The sequence below is a fragment of the Hevea brasiliensis genome, chromosome 4 (genome assembly GCF_030052815.1).
Source record: "Hevea brasiliensis isolate MT/VB/25A 57/8 chromosome 4, ASM3005281v1, whole genome shotgun sequence".
NCBI classification, from domain to species: Eukaryota; Viridiplantae; Streptophyta; class Magnoliopsida; order Malpighiales; family Euphorbiaceae; genus Hevea; species Hevea brasiliensis.
This window is the reverse complement of record NC_079496.1, coordinates 111,626,386-111,641,280: the sequence shown is the minus strand read 5'-3', so window position 1 is coordinate 111,641,280 and position 14,895 is coordinate 111,626,386. Positions and strand designations below refer to the sequence as shown.

At 36.6% G+C, this 14,895-nt stretch overlaps 1 long non-coding RNA gene across 1 annotated transcript; it reads left to right on the top strand.

The window, feature by feature from the left end:
• The first annotated feature begins 6,809 nt into the window (after positions 1 to 6,809).
• Positions 6,810 to 8,200, top strand: LOC131179081 (uncharacterized). Its single transcript, XR_009148078.1, has 3 exons — positions 6,810 to 6,897; positions 7,346 to 7,403; positions 7,980 to 8,200. It is a non-coding gene; the product is annotated as an uncharacterized LOC131179081 (long non-coding RNA).
• The last annotated feature ends 6,695 nt before the right edge of the window (positions 8,201 to 14,895 follow it).

Below are 14,895 nucleotides of genomic sequence, written 5' to 3'. Positions count from 1 at the left end.
TAATTTTAATTGTAATTTCGATATTATTATATGTTCAGATGCCCATGCATCACTTATATGCATATAATTATGTAGTTAAACTCTAGGCACGATTTATGTTGCATTGATAATCATAAAGTGCCATGAATGTTGTTGCGTAATTTGGAGCAGCGCGCGTTGGCGTGCGTGTGATGTGGTGTGGACTATGGATAGGACGGGTAGTCACGGCTTGAGTTCTTCGGGACCCGATCCTTCGAGGAGTAGTCACGGCTTGAGTTCTTCTGGGACCCTCGATTTGGTTATTAAGTGGAAGTCCGAAAGTGAGTTCTTCGGCACCAGTTGGATTTAAGAGAGTCAGATAGGGGATCAGCTCCCATATATTATGATTGATGTTACAGGGTGCGTGAGTGCTCCAAATTACCTTTTTGATGTTATGATGTGAAAATGTTGTGTATGTTGCATTTCACTCCACAGGGTGCATTAGTTACAGATAGTTATAGAGATTATGGTTAAAATTGATATTTTACTCTCTGAGTCGAACGCTCACTCTGCTTCAAAAATTTTTACAGGCCACAGGAGGATATTTTGTTCTGGGTTAACCTGCTTTTCTCCTTCGCAGGTGTTTATCAATAATTGTGTAATTTTATTTACTCGTAGAATTTCCGCATGTGTTAGCAGTAATTATTTGAATTTGGTCTGTAATATTATATTCATGTTGGACCTGTAAACTTAATATTTTAAGTATGTTTTGATGGATTGGATGAGGGAGCTGAGCTCCCATTTATTATTATGTTGATGAGTATGTGGAGGGTGAGCTTAGCTCCCCAATGGATTGTTTATTGTGTTTACAGGTCGGGTGAGTCGAAAACTCCCCGTTGGAAAGTCCATTTTATGGCCGGACTCTGTCCGTTTGTTTTCTTGATATTGGGCCCAAATGGGCCTTAGAGTTGGGTTAATGAATAGTTAAGGCTTACTACGGGCCTCGGGGGCTTTAAGCTGGCCCAGGTCCTAGTGCCGGTCCGGCCCATAGGTTGGGTCGTGACAAATGTGGTATCAGAGCCGGACTCCCTCCAGTACGAGTGGGTGCGAGGACGCCCCCAGCGGAAGCTGGTGGGTTGTAACGGACTGTGGGGACGGCGATACGTAACGCCTGCAGGTGCCGCCCGTCCCACATCGGAAATGGGAGAAGGGAATCTGGGCCATATATGTGGGGGTCAGCCTAAACTGGTCAGCGCGCTTTTGGGAGCGAAACCTCCCAAGGGACAAATCCGTGAGGCCCACGGGCCAAAGCGGACAATACTGACTGGGCTGGGCTGGGTCGTTACAATGTGGTATCAGAGCTTAGGCTCCAGATTCTTAGGGAATGTTGTCTAAAGTGTTGGGAAGAGTCTACTAGGAGTCACATGCGGAGTATAGGATTCTGTTTCGTCTTTTCCTGTAATTCTTTGTTTCTAGATTCTACGTTATACCTCGGGAAATATAAGATTACCTCAGTTAGTGTCTTGATTTTCGTGGAGTACATAGAAATGTAAAATAGAGTTAGTAGACATGTGAGGTCTATCATGAGGATACGTACTCCAAGAAATGTTATATTTTTGTCAGTATGGGTTTAAATGGTGTGCCCATTTCGTGTAAGGCACGAGTACATAAAAGTGAGTCTTAAAAGTACAGTTGCCCTAGATAAGGATGAGGATACCACTACTGGCAGTCATCAATAGATGACCCAGTCAGAATAAGTTTGTGATAATAGAAGATTCAGGAGAGATAAGAAATTAGGAGACCTAGTCTGTCAGGACGTATCGTGGTAACTATACAATGTTCTCGATGTCTGCTCGTAGTCGCAGACGATGCATCGACATGAGATTATTGTGTAGAGTGCGTGCATCCCCGTGGTGCTCCATAATGAGGGTGTTTGTGATGGCTTCTGCTTTGGTACGCTTATGCGTAACAGAGTTCTATATCTGCAAAGGAGTTGGGAACTCCTGGCTAAGAGTCTAGAGTTAGAATATTGAAAGGTCACAGTTGGGTGATAACTAGAGTCAGTGACTCAGTTACCCCAGCATGAGCTAGAGTTACATCAAGAGTTGCCATCAGACCAGAGGTTTCGGACTAGTTGCAAAGTAAAAGTGACACTTATAGAGTGAGAATAGTATACCTTGTGTGTATCAGTATGGAATAAAGTACAACTCTACTACCTAGAGAAGGTCGAAACTATGAATTGATGATTTATAGAGCTATGATATGATAAAAGAGTCATTAACTTGACATGGTTCTGGCAAGGTGGTAGATGTAGTACCTTTGTTGCAGCAAGTTAGGATATAGTCCTATCTTTCGTAATGGATCAAGGTTATTACTGATAATGATGACTTATGGAATAGTGTCCCAGATGGGACTGTAGAGTGTGGTAGAGAGTAGTTGGCTCGGGTATCCTGGAGAGGATACAAGTTCCATTATAGGAATCATATATAATCAGATCACGATGGATGTAAATCCTTTGAATTGGATGACGGGTTTGGGTGCCCGAAATCTTAAGTTTTGGAATTGAGTAAACATGGAAAATAATAATAATAATAATAATAATAAAAATAATAATAAATAAAATTACTGCAGAATCAGTTCTCGAGGTAGTAAGGGTATTATGTAAGCTAAAGGATAAGAATAGAGATCATACAATAAAAGTATGACTGTAATTTCTTGAAGTTCCTTTCTAATTTCAAATTATTCAAAACAATAGTATAATCTAATTATAATAGTGTTAAGAGTAATAAATTAGCGAAGATAAATCACAGAAGGCTAATGGATAAAGAAAGTGCAGAATGAAAGTTTGGACAATTGATTGCAGATGCAATATAATCTAAATGCTAGTGGAAGTACTAGCTAGAGTGGTCAAAGGACCAAATCTGAGTAGCACAGACATATGATAACGCGATAGAGACTCTGAAAGATATAGTTAGCAAGTACTGCTATTATGTTAGGAAAAAGAATGGAACCAGGGATAGAATAGTCAAGTTCTATTTTGGGTAAGACAAAGGAAATAAATGAAAGGACAACCTAAAGAGCGCATAATAAAAGGAACAAAGTTAAGATATAGGATAGGCTAAGTGTTATTCTTGGCAAGGAGAATGACAAGGATGGAAAACCCAAAATGGGACCACATTAGTGAGAAAAGTGATGGAGGTATGGAATACAATAATAATGAGTAAATGTTAGAAGGTGTGCGATGGTATTGCGGCCTACCTAAATAGGTAGAGAAAGAGAAGTTAGTAAGCAGTAAGTTGAATAAAAGTCAGTCTAAGGGATCAAATAGGTATGATGAGAGGAAAAGAATGATAGATAATGACACATAGGTTTTAGGTTAGACTTTTGAGATAGTGAGAAGGTAGTTAGAGGTTCGTTATGAATGTCAGGCAAACATTTTTAGTGTGATCAACAGAATCACTTTGTAGTGAAGCAATAACGACAGGACAATAGTAGGGGTAGAACGAAAAGTGACAAGTCTGGATTGTTATAAATCACTAGAAAGTTCAAGGATCAAATTAATGACCCTAGATAAGGGTGGAATTAGTGTTGGAAGAATCTATTAGCGAGAGAAATCTTTCAGGATTCAACAAGGGTTAAGGGCACAATATAAACGATGATAGATATGAATCATAGGTCGAGTATAAGTAAAGTTAATAAATTATAAAATATTATGTCAGGAAGGACGATGGTATAGTAAAGGGTTCATGCAGATGATACCTTATAGGTAGAGCACAATTGTGCCAGGAGATGATGAAATTTGAAGAGAAAAACTAAAAAACATAGGTTAAACATTATTATATGGACAATCGGGCGTAGTTGAATATAGAGGATATTTTTCTTTCTTTTCAAGTTTAGCTCGTATTTTTGATTCCAGAGCGTTATATAAGGAGCAGAGACTGAGGCAAGGAGACCTAGTTATTTGAGATTTTGATAGGCACCAATTCATATACAATTTCCTGATATGAGAATGACAGTAAGTGCATACCTAGTGTTAAGTATGAAAGGACGATCAGAGTAATGACAGGAGTTAAATTGAGTTAGCTACTAAGGCTTGCGACTGTTTTAAACTATGAGCTAGATGAAGTACTATTTATGGATGAGTTTCAATAGATGAAATTGTTGCTGATGGGTAATTTGAGGTTGAAGTTTAGAAAGCTATGGGCAGTATATATGATTATATTAAGGAGAATGAACACGTGAAGTATCTTGTTTGGAATTAAGGCATGACACATATTTCCTACAGCCGTGTTAGTTCAGATGGAACTTATAGTTTATGGGGCTCATATTCATCCAGGATAAGCAATTTCCTACTAAGGCTGGTAGGGAATGATAATGTTCTGATAGTTAAGTTGGAAAAAAGGGGGTACAAAAAAAATTTTCTCTATGGGTAATTATAAGTGTTACATAAGGTGAAGAGTGTGCTGATAGGAGTAAATCATAGGGTTAGAATTCTCGAAGTAATGAAACTAGTAATCAAGATAAGACTAAGAAATAAAAAGAAAGTTAAAGTTGATGATGGGATAGACATCTTTGAAGGAAAAGGTGTAAGGATGAGATAGAACTAAAATTAAGAAATAAGTACAGCAGGTTGAAAAGATACCAACAATACCAAAAATAGGAAAAGGGAAGTGGATGAGATCCAAAGGACAGGAAGAGAGCTCGATAGAGTCAGTTATAATGATGAGGATAAGGAGTGTCTAACCACTGCCCCTGTGTTAACACTACCTATGAGCGGTGAAAGATACACTGTCTTTGTGGCGCCTCGAGTTGGCCTAGGGTGTGTTTTGATGCGGAATGGAAAAGTAGTGGCTTATGCTTCAAGGCAGCTGAAGAGACATGAGCAGAACTATCCCACCCATGATTTGGAAATGGCGGCTGTAGTCTTTGCACTAAAAATCTGGAGACACTACCTGTATGGTGAAGTGTGCGAGATATACACCGACCATAAGAGTTTGAAGTACATCTTTCAACAGAGGGATTTAAACTTGAGACAGAGGAGATGGATGGAGCTTCTGGAAGACTATGATTGCCCCATCCAGTACCACCCTGGGAAGGCCAATGTAGTAGCAGATGCTTTAAGCAGAAAATCTTACAGCGATTTGGCGCACATTTCAGTGAGAGAAGAGACTGTTGATTCAGGAGGTACATGAGTTGATGGATCAAGGTTTAATCCTAGATCTTTCAGATGAGGGGGTATTGTTGGCTCACTTTTCAGTGAGGCCAGACTTGAGGGACAGAGTTAGAGTTTCCCAGCACAGAGACCAACAATTGATGAAGATTATAGAAAGAGTACAGCAAGGTGAAGGTGGTGAGTTCGGATTTGCCAATGATGGCGCCCTAGTGCAAGGTTCTAGGATATGTGTGCCCGATGTGGACAATCTCAGAGATGAAATCATGCGAGAGGCACACTTACACTGTACAATGTCCACCCAGGTTCCATCAAGATGTACCATGATGTGAAAGATAGCTATTGGTGGAATGGCATGAAGAGAGACATAGCAGACTTTGTGTCCAAGTGCTTGACTTGTCAGAAGGTGAAGTTTGAACACCAGAGACCGTCAGGGAAGCTGCAAGAGCTCCCTATCCCAGAATGGAAGTGGGAGATGATTACTATAGATTTTGTATTTGGGTTGCCTCGTACCACGCGAGGATATGATTTGACATGGGTAATTATAGACCGCTTGACCAAATCGGCTCACTTCTTACTCAGAAGACTACATACTGCGGGCACAGTATGCGGCTCTACATTCGAGAAATAGTCGATTGCATGGAGTTCGGCTTCCATAATATCGGCAGAGGCCCGATTCACTTCGGTTTTGGAGAAAGTTGCGAGGCACTTGGCACACATTGAACTTGATGCGGCTTTCCACCCTCAGACAGACGGACAGTCCGAAAGGACAATCCAAACACTGGAAGACATGCTTCGCATGAGTGTTTTGGATTTTGGAGGTCAATGGGATGAGCAGCTAGCTTTGGTGGAGTTTGCCTACAACAACAGTTATCACTCCAGCATAGAGATGGCACCCTATGAGGCACTATATAGAAGAAAGTGTAGGTCTCCTCTGTGTTGGACAGAAATGGGGGAAGCGAAGGTGCATGATGTAGACCTAGTGCAGTACACTTCAGAGGTAGTTCCTTTAATCGAGGAGCAGAAACGACTTTCAGATGGCGAGAAGAGTTATGCAGACCCTAAACGGAGGGATGTGGAGTTTGCAGTGGGCGACTATGTATTCCTGAAGGTTTCTCCAATGAAAGGAGTCATGAGATTTGGAAAGAAGGGCAAGTTGGCACCTCGGTATATCGGACCTTTTGAGGTTACTGATAGAGTTGGAGCAGTTGCCTACCGGTTGGAGCTACCACCCAACCTTTCTCACGTTCATCCCGTGTTTCACATCTCCATGCTAAGAAAATACATTCCAGATCATTCTCATGTACTATAACCAGATGTAATAGAGCTAAAAGAGAACTTGACATTTGAGGAGCAACCTGTAGCCATAGTGGACTACCAAGTGAGACAGCTAAGATCAAAACAGATCCCTGTGGTTAAGGTTTTGTGGAGGAGCCAGTCAGTGAAAGAGTGCACCTGGGAGTCAGAACGGGACATGCGTAGCAAGTACCCTTATCTGTTCAATGTGTAATCATGTCAGTATTACGCCTTGTGTAAAATTCGAGGACGAATTTTACGTAAGGGGAAGAATGTAACACCACGATTTTTATATATTATTATTGGGCTTTGTGTAGGTATCCTCAATTCGCGGAAATTCGGCGGTTGTCCGGATGCGTGAATTTCCGGCGAACAGACCACTCTAGGAAAAGTCTCCGAATTGGATCGAGGTTTTGGCTACCCCACCATTGTCAGGCATCCCGAGCGCGTTCCCGAAGTCGGAATCGGCAAAGGTAAACCCGAACCTTGCTTTTTTATAATTTTCTAGTGCTTAAATAGGATTAAAAATTCATAAAATATTCGTGGTAGCTTAGAAAATTACGATTTCTTTTTGCAATAGCTTAGTAATATTTCTAAGGACCACGGGGCAGAGTTTTATAATTTTTAGAGCTTATTTGAGCAGTTTTTGCAAAAATGATCAATTATGAGGACTAAATTGAAATTTTACATATTGTGATGAATGATTGATTTGATGGGCCCAGGAGGGGCTGTGTGATGTGATTGAGTTGTGGATATATGGATTGTGGATATAGAAGTGTGTTTTGAGCCCTTTTGCAGATTGGGTAAGTCTTAGGTATAGGGGAGACTCTGCCGGATTTTCGGCACGACTTAGGACGTATTGGGTCTTTTCTTGATTTGTATTGGGTCATTTGTATTAAATAATTGTAATATAATTGTCAGGTGAGCCGGGACAGCCTTCTTCCTCCGCCCAGCCGCCACAGTGATTGTCGTCAAGTCTGTGAGTAAAATATTAATTTTAATTGTAATTTCGATATTATTATATGTTCAGCATGCCCATGCATCACTTATATGCATATAATTATGTAGTTAAACTCTAGGCACGATTTATGTTGCATTGATAACTGTTAAAGTGCCATGAATGTTGTTGCGGTAATTTGGAGCAGTGTGCGTGCGTTGGCGTGCGTGTGATGTGGTGTGGACTATGGATAGGACGGGTAGTCACGGCTTGAGTTCTTCGCTGGGACCCGATCCTTCGAGGAGTAGTCACGGCTTGAGTTCTTCGCTGGGACCCTCGATTTGGTTATTAAGTGGAAGTCCGAGCTGAGTTCTTCGCTGGCACCAGGTTGGATTTAAGAGAGCTGTATAGGGGATCAGCTCCCATATATTATGATTGATGTTACAGGGTGCGTGAGTGCTCCAAATTACCTTTTTGATGTTATGATGTGAAAATGTTGTGTATGTTGCATTTCACTCCACAGGGTGCATTAGTTACAGATAGTTATAGAGATTATGGTTAAAATTGATATTTTACTCTCTGAGTCGAACGCTCACTCCTGTTCAAAAATTTTTACAGGCCACAGGAGGATATTTTGTTCTGGGTTAACCTGCTTTTCTCCTTCGCAGGTGTTTATCAATAATTGTGTAATTTTATTTACTCGTAGAATTTCCGCATGTGTTAGCAGTAATTATTTGAATTTGGTCTGTAATATTATATTCATGTTGGACCTGTAAACTTAATATTTTAAGTATGTTTTGATGGATTGGATGAGGGAGCTGAGCTCCCATTTATTATTATGTTGATGAGTATGTGGAGGGTGAGCTTAGCTCCCCAATGGATTGTTTATTGTGTTTACAGGTCGGGTGAGTCGAAAACTCCCCGTTGGAAAGTCCATTTTATGGCCGGACTCTGTCCGTTTGTTTTCTTGATATTGGGCCCAAATGGGCCTTAGAGTTGGGTTAATGAATAGTTAAGGCTTACTACGGGCCTCGGGGGCTTTAAGCTGGCCCAGGTCCTAGTGCCGGTCCGGCCCATAGGTTGGGTCGTGACAATTTTCATTTCATTCATAAACGCTAAAGTATAATTTCCTACAATCATAGATATTCAATGAGTGTGCTTTAAAGATTAAGGTAAAAATACATGCATATTACAAAACTCTTAAACTAAGCACAATATCTAACCATATTTTAGTATTTGATTTCCTCTTTAGCATCTACTGACTTGAGCGTCGGAGTAACCCTTTTTAGGTCATCAACCTCAGGTCATCAACCTCACCTCTTTCATTATTGCAGGCAATTCTAGGACCATTTATTAACCCAAGAATCTCAAACAACATATATATATTTCTAAAATTAAGCCACCTAACCTAATAATAGTGCTTAAAAAATTGCCGTGTGACATTTATTTTAAAAAATAAAAATAAATTAATTTATTAATCAAATTATTTAAAATTTTTAAATTATTTAGTATTTATCTTTAGTTTTAAAAAACATTATATATATATTAATTAAGAGAATGTCTTCTAAAATTAAGCCACCCAATTCAATAAGTGTGTTTGAAAAATCGCTACGTGACATTTAGTTCAAAAAGTGAAAAAGAAAAAAATTATTAACTGAAATTATATTAAAATTTTAATTTATTTTAATTTTTAAAATACGAAAGGATGAATGAAAGCTGAAACAAAAAGAATTTATTTTAATGTCTACTTCATTAATAAAAAGCCTTTGGCGTTCTTTGCCAGCACTTATGCTGGGCTTTTACTTGACTTCCGCAAGGCTTGCTACCGAGAGTTTGCTTGTGCCACACGGGTGCTTTAAGGGCAAAGCATTCAGCCCTTGACATCAGTCTCTTCTTCCCCTCTTTCCTAGCCGCTGCCAATAGTCCCGCTGGTAGAAAGGCAACTGATTTGGGATCTTTATGGATGTGGGAAAGCTTCATTTGGGCATTAACAAGAAGCTCCTTATGGATTTTGACAAGAAAGAAGTAGAATGTTTGATGATTGTTGGATTATGGTGAGCCCATCCGGATTGCACGACCCACATACAACTCACCGGCGACTTCCCTAAGTCGGAAACCAATAGATCCAACTTCGACGCATTCATTCTAGAGACCCACTTCGTTCTCATCTTCATCTTTGCGCCATCATTCTCTAATAGATCCAACGCTGCGGGGTGTTCTGCTCTTCATTCTCAAGTTCTATTTTTGTGATTTTATTTATTTTTATGATTTTCTTTGCCTTAATGGAGAAAGTGGGAGATTATTTAGGTTAATTATTAGATACATCAGAGTATTAAAAAATAGTACTCCTTCTCTCACTTACAAAAATAGGCACTCCTTATAATATAAAGAGTAAGTCCCATATGATTGTGAAAGATAATGTATGTGCACCTAATAATTTCTCAATTATTTATGGGTGTTAATGTTGATTGTATTTGGTGGCTGGCTATGGTCTTGTTGATGAATTGAGGATTGTTTTGATGAGGATTTTAGGGAAAGCTTTCTATATAACCGCGGACTGGAGAAAGTGGCTGAAACCTATTTATTGAACGAATTGGTCTGGTTTTTTTGGTTCGATTTAATTTGATTTTATTAATAGTTCAGTTTGATTTATAAAAATAAACTTTTGATTATTTGATTTTTATGGTTCAATTTGATTTGAAATTAAAACGACCGATTAAATAACATTAAATGCTGTGATTAACTCCTAATTGCAAAAATTAAATAATAATTTCAATGATCATAAGATAAAATTATTTATTCTTAGTTCAGCTTTAGATCTAAAAGAAATTTATATATCATTCAGATTTATATTCTATTTTGTATTTTGATATCTCTGTATTATATTTTTTTCATTTAGTGAGTGCTAACCTAAATATAGTATGGACTTTCTTTATTAATTTTTTTGTTATTTAAAATTAATAAAATATATAATTTATTAAAAAATAATAAATAATATTGATTATTATTTAATAATATATAAAATTTTATTAATCATAATAATATATTACTATCCCTTCCATATTCAATCTGCATACACCTCTGGAGTGAACTATGAGCATTTTAGTCAAAGTTTGCACAACTATTAACAATATATTAATAACTTATTGGTTCATCTTGTGGAATTAATTAATAGCAAATTTGTTGACTAATAATGTCTTTGTATATTAAACAAAGAGAGAAGTCGTTGATCCACACACACAAGATTAAACACCCTTTGCAAGTTGAAATTAACAATAAAATCATTGGTATCTGGGAAACTGAAAGACAAATTTAGCCATTCACATCAGTATTCTTATATAAACCAATTTGATAAAAATAAACATTAGTTTAATGCTCAATTACAGCTCTATAGTTATTGGAAAAGTTTGATTTTGTCTATTTTTAATTTTTTTAATTTAATTTTAAAAATTTTAATTTAAATCAAAAAAATTAAAAATGAATTTTTTAATTTTTATATTTAAATCAATAAATAAATAAATTTAACCTATAAATTTAAAATTTTAAACTAAATTCAGCTTAAATTAAAATTTTTAAGTTAATTTCAATAAAAAAATTAAAAATAAACAAACTTAAAGCTCCCTAATTAATATAAAAACTAAATTGAACATATAAACATTAAGCAATTCATCCAGTTATTCATCCACATGCGACATGTTGTGTGTTGATATAAGCATTATTATTAATGCATAAGGCTAAAATTAATCATTTCAAAATTTTAAAAATAATTTTAAATATTGATATAATTGCATAGTCTGATTATCTTAGAACATGCAAATCAGACTTTATTAATTATTATTATTATTATTATTATTATTATTATTATTATTATTATTATTATTATTATTATTATTATCTTTCTAAGAAGCGTATGCTCATCTTAGATGGAAATGGTGTCGTCTAGTAGTCAAGTCACAAAACCAAAGTCAATATTTAACTACTCTTGTCCTTTCGTCTCCTCACTAATTCATCACTCTAAAATATTTCTGTTAGAGATTTGAAATGGATGGGTCATTCCCACTTATATGTCTCTCATTCATCCCATCTTTTTTCGATGTGAGAATTTCACATTTGTATACTCCCAGCAACCTCCTCTCTCCCTCAAGTCTCTATCAGTTTGCTCTTCTCCAGAAGAATGCCTTCCTGCTCCATTAGGTCTACCAGGAGTCTCCTAACTCTTTCCATCCACTTATCAGAGCACCATGGAGAATCACCGATAACCGTTTTCATACTTGTCATTGCTGAACCATCAGCTCTAATACCACTTATTAGAGATTTGGGGAGCCCGAGGAGAATCCCTATTGATCGATCTTATGAAAGAATAAATTTATGGGCTTAACATCACATTTAATCCAAAACCTTAAGACAATAGGTATTGATTCTTTTCCACCTCTATGTCTCTCACTCATCGCATCTTTTTTTGATGTGAAAATTCTACATTTGCATATTTCCAATAATTTCTTATAAGATTAGCATTCATTTTATCATTTTGAAAATCCTTACTCCAAAAAACTTCTAATGCAAACAAAAGAATGGCAAAGGGAATCAACGATTTCAACATCCAAATCTCAGATGCTGCCAAAGATGTAGTTATCTTACTATTTTCCCAAATAGGATCTTCACTTCCTTAATCTACAAAGCCTGAGAATCTTGGAGACAGAGATCCATTGTTCTCAATGTCCTGTAAACACTTAGTGAATTCCCTAATTCATCCATCTTCAAAGTCCCTTAGAGCTATGTTGCCATTAGATGATTCAGAGCTAACTACCCAGAAAAGGAGTTGCTTGTATTGATAAGGTGATAAGGATAATTCTCTCCAACATGACTTATGACTCTAGTGTATGTCTCCTGTAACACATTCACTATAGCAATTCCGTACATTCTACTGTTCCGGTGACCGATGTAGGTCCAGACAGCTAGAACGTTTGGAAAAATATTTAGACTAGAGTGTGGAGTCATAAATAACTCAAATAATAATAATAAAAATTTAGAAAAAATTTTAGAAATAAAATACAACCATGTTGAATGAGCCAGTGCCCTAGCGTAACCCAGTGGAAAGTTGCGGTCTTCGCAGTTAGGAGCCCTAAACCCAGGAGAAAATTCATAAAATAATTTTTGAGACTCCAGAGAAGAGACATTGAGGTTTCGATGGCATTAGAATGCCAAGAAAATGCTTAAGAAAATTTTTAGATCGGTACAGACGAGTTTGGCTCAATAAGCCAAACGGAGGGCATTTTAGTCATTTCATTCTTAGAAATGATTTTTTGCCAACTTGTCCAGTTAAATAAATAATTTACATGACATAAAATGTGAATAAATATTGCTAAAACTTGAATTGAAAATGAGTAGAAAAAAAAAAGAAAAGAAAAGGAAATAAAACTCAAATTATGACATCATTATGATGTCATTAAAAACTCTCCACCAATCACCATGAGACAATCATTTAATAAACAAATAAAAAGGAGATAAATGAGTCAAAAAGAAAATGAAAAAGCCATCTTCTTCTTCAGCCATTCTCCCGTCCAACCCTCTCTTCTCCATTTCCTCTCAAATTCTTTCATTTTCCTATCATTAAAACACCATTTCAAGCTTCCGTTGTTACCTTCCTTCACAAAAATAGTTGGCAACCTTGATAAACCTCCATAGCCAGTCATAAAACCCAAGGAAAGTGGGAAGAAAAGTGAAAGAAAAATCTAGTTGGTAGCCCCAAAGAGGTGAATCAAGTATTGGGTTGATTGAAGGTTGCTTGGAGCTAGAAGAATAAGGTTAGTGCTAGAAATTCTCTTGGAATTTAAAATTTACGCAAGTTGATTTAGGGTTTTCTAAAATTTGGAATTTTATGTTGTGACTTGAATTTGATGATGTTGAGGTTGATTATTGACTATTAGAAGTGCTATAAATATGAATTGAAGTTTGGAAGTTGGGTGGAATTGAAAATTAGGAGTGTTGTTCTTATGCAGGGAATTCTGGACCTATGAGTTTAGTGTGTTTAGATGAACATAAGTAAAGCTAGATAGCTCCAATTGGTGTGAGGCTAATTGAAGATGAAATTTAAGACCTAAACTAACATTTTTCATGAAGAAACCATGCCCAGAAACCAAACACAAAATGACCAAAAATTGGCTTGAATCCGGGTAACCATATGCTGGACTTGGAAAAATAATCATATGAACAGTAAATGTTCAAATGGCCATAACTCACTCTAGGAAGGTCAGAATGACCTAATTTTTGAACCATTGGAAAGCTTAGACATAGGAGAACATTTCATATGAAGAACTTAGAGCCCAGTTCTAACCCTAGCCTAATCAAATTGTTAACCAAATTTAGTCCAACCAAACTGGCCAGAAAATTCTAGACATTGACCAGCCTGACCAGTTTTGAAAAAAATATCATAACTTGGTCTACAAAACTGCAAATGTAATGAAACCAAAGCCAAAATTTCTATAAGACCTAGAAATAGAAATTTGGTATTTTGACCAAAACCCAGAACCTGATGGAACTTGAAGAGATTGCTAGGAAAATTTAGCATTCCAAATCCTGAAATTTAACCAAATAGACACTTGATCCCAGAATAGTATTTAGATCATATCTTCTACTAGAAAACTCCAATTGAGATGAGCCAAATTTTTATGGAAACCTAAGAATCAAGACTCCAACTTTGATTAAGAACATTTGGCCAAATTCTCACTGTAGAATTGCCTAATGGAACAGTGAACTCTAGCACCTAAAACTGAAATTTTTGATTTATTTTCTATTGGTTAGAGGTATTGATTAGCAATCAATGCCAACACTTTTGTGAACCAAAATGTGGTAATTTCATGTGGTTAGAACTCATGTAACTATTATATATGAAAAAGTCAACAAATTGAATGAATAGTAATGTGGGAATAGTAACCCCAAAAATATAAGGAATAATAAAAGGAATTAAAGAAGCCATTATGAGTATTAATATATATAGTATAATTAGTGAATTAAAAATTCTTAAACTTTAGTGACTCTAGGACATAAAGGAATAATCCATATGGAGGGCTTTAGGAAAATATTTCAATGTACAAATAGTACACGAAAAATTGATCGATGTGAATCGCAATTATCATGAATGGAATGATGAATGTATAAATTACGAGAAATGCATGAATTATGTGTCATTGTGATTTAGGAATTTATGTTTTCACTAGAAATAGAATAAAATTTTATCAATTGAAATTGAACCTTATAATGAAATAATCACATAATAATACATATTAATACTTAATGGTACTAATGTGGCCATGTATTGCCTAGACACGTGTGTCAGATTGGATAGATTGGCATGCCAATAGGGTTTTATTTTAGCAGTACTGCGTAAGGCTTTATGCCTATATTCATGGCTTTATGCCCGCACTCATGGCTTTTATGCCCGATTACTTGTTATCATGGCTTTTAGTCATACTGATATGTTATCATGGCTTTTTAGCCATACTGACTGCATACATGGTTGACGTTCTGCGTCCCA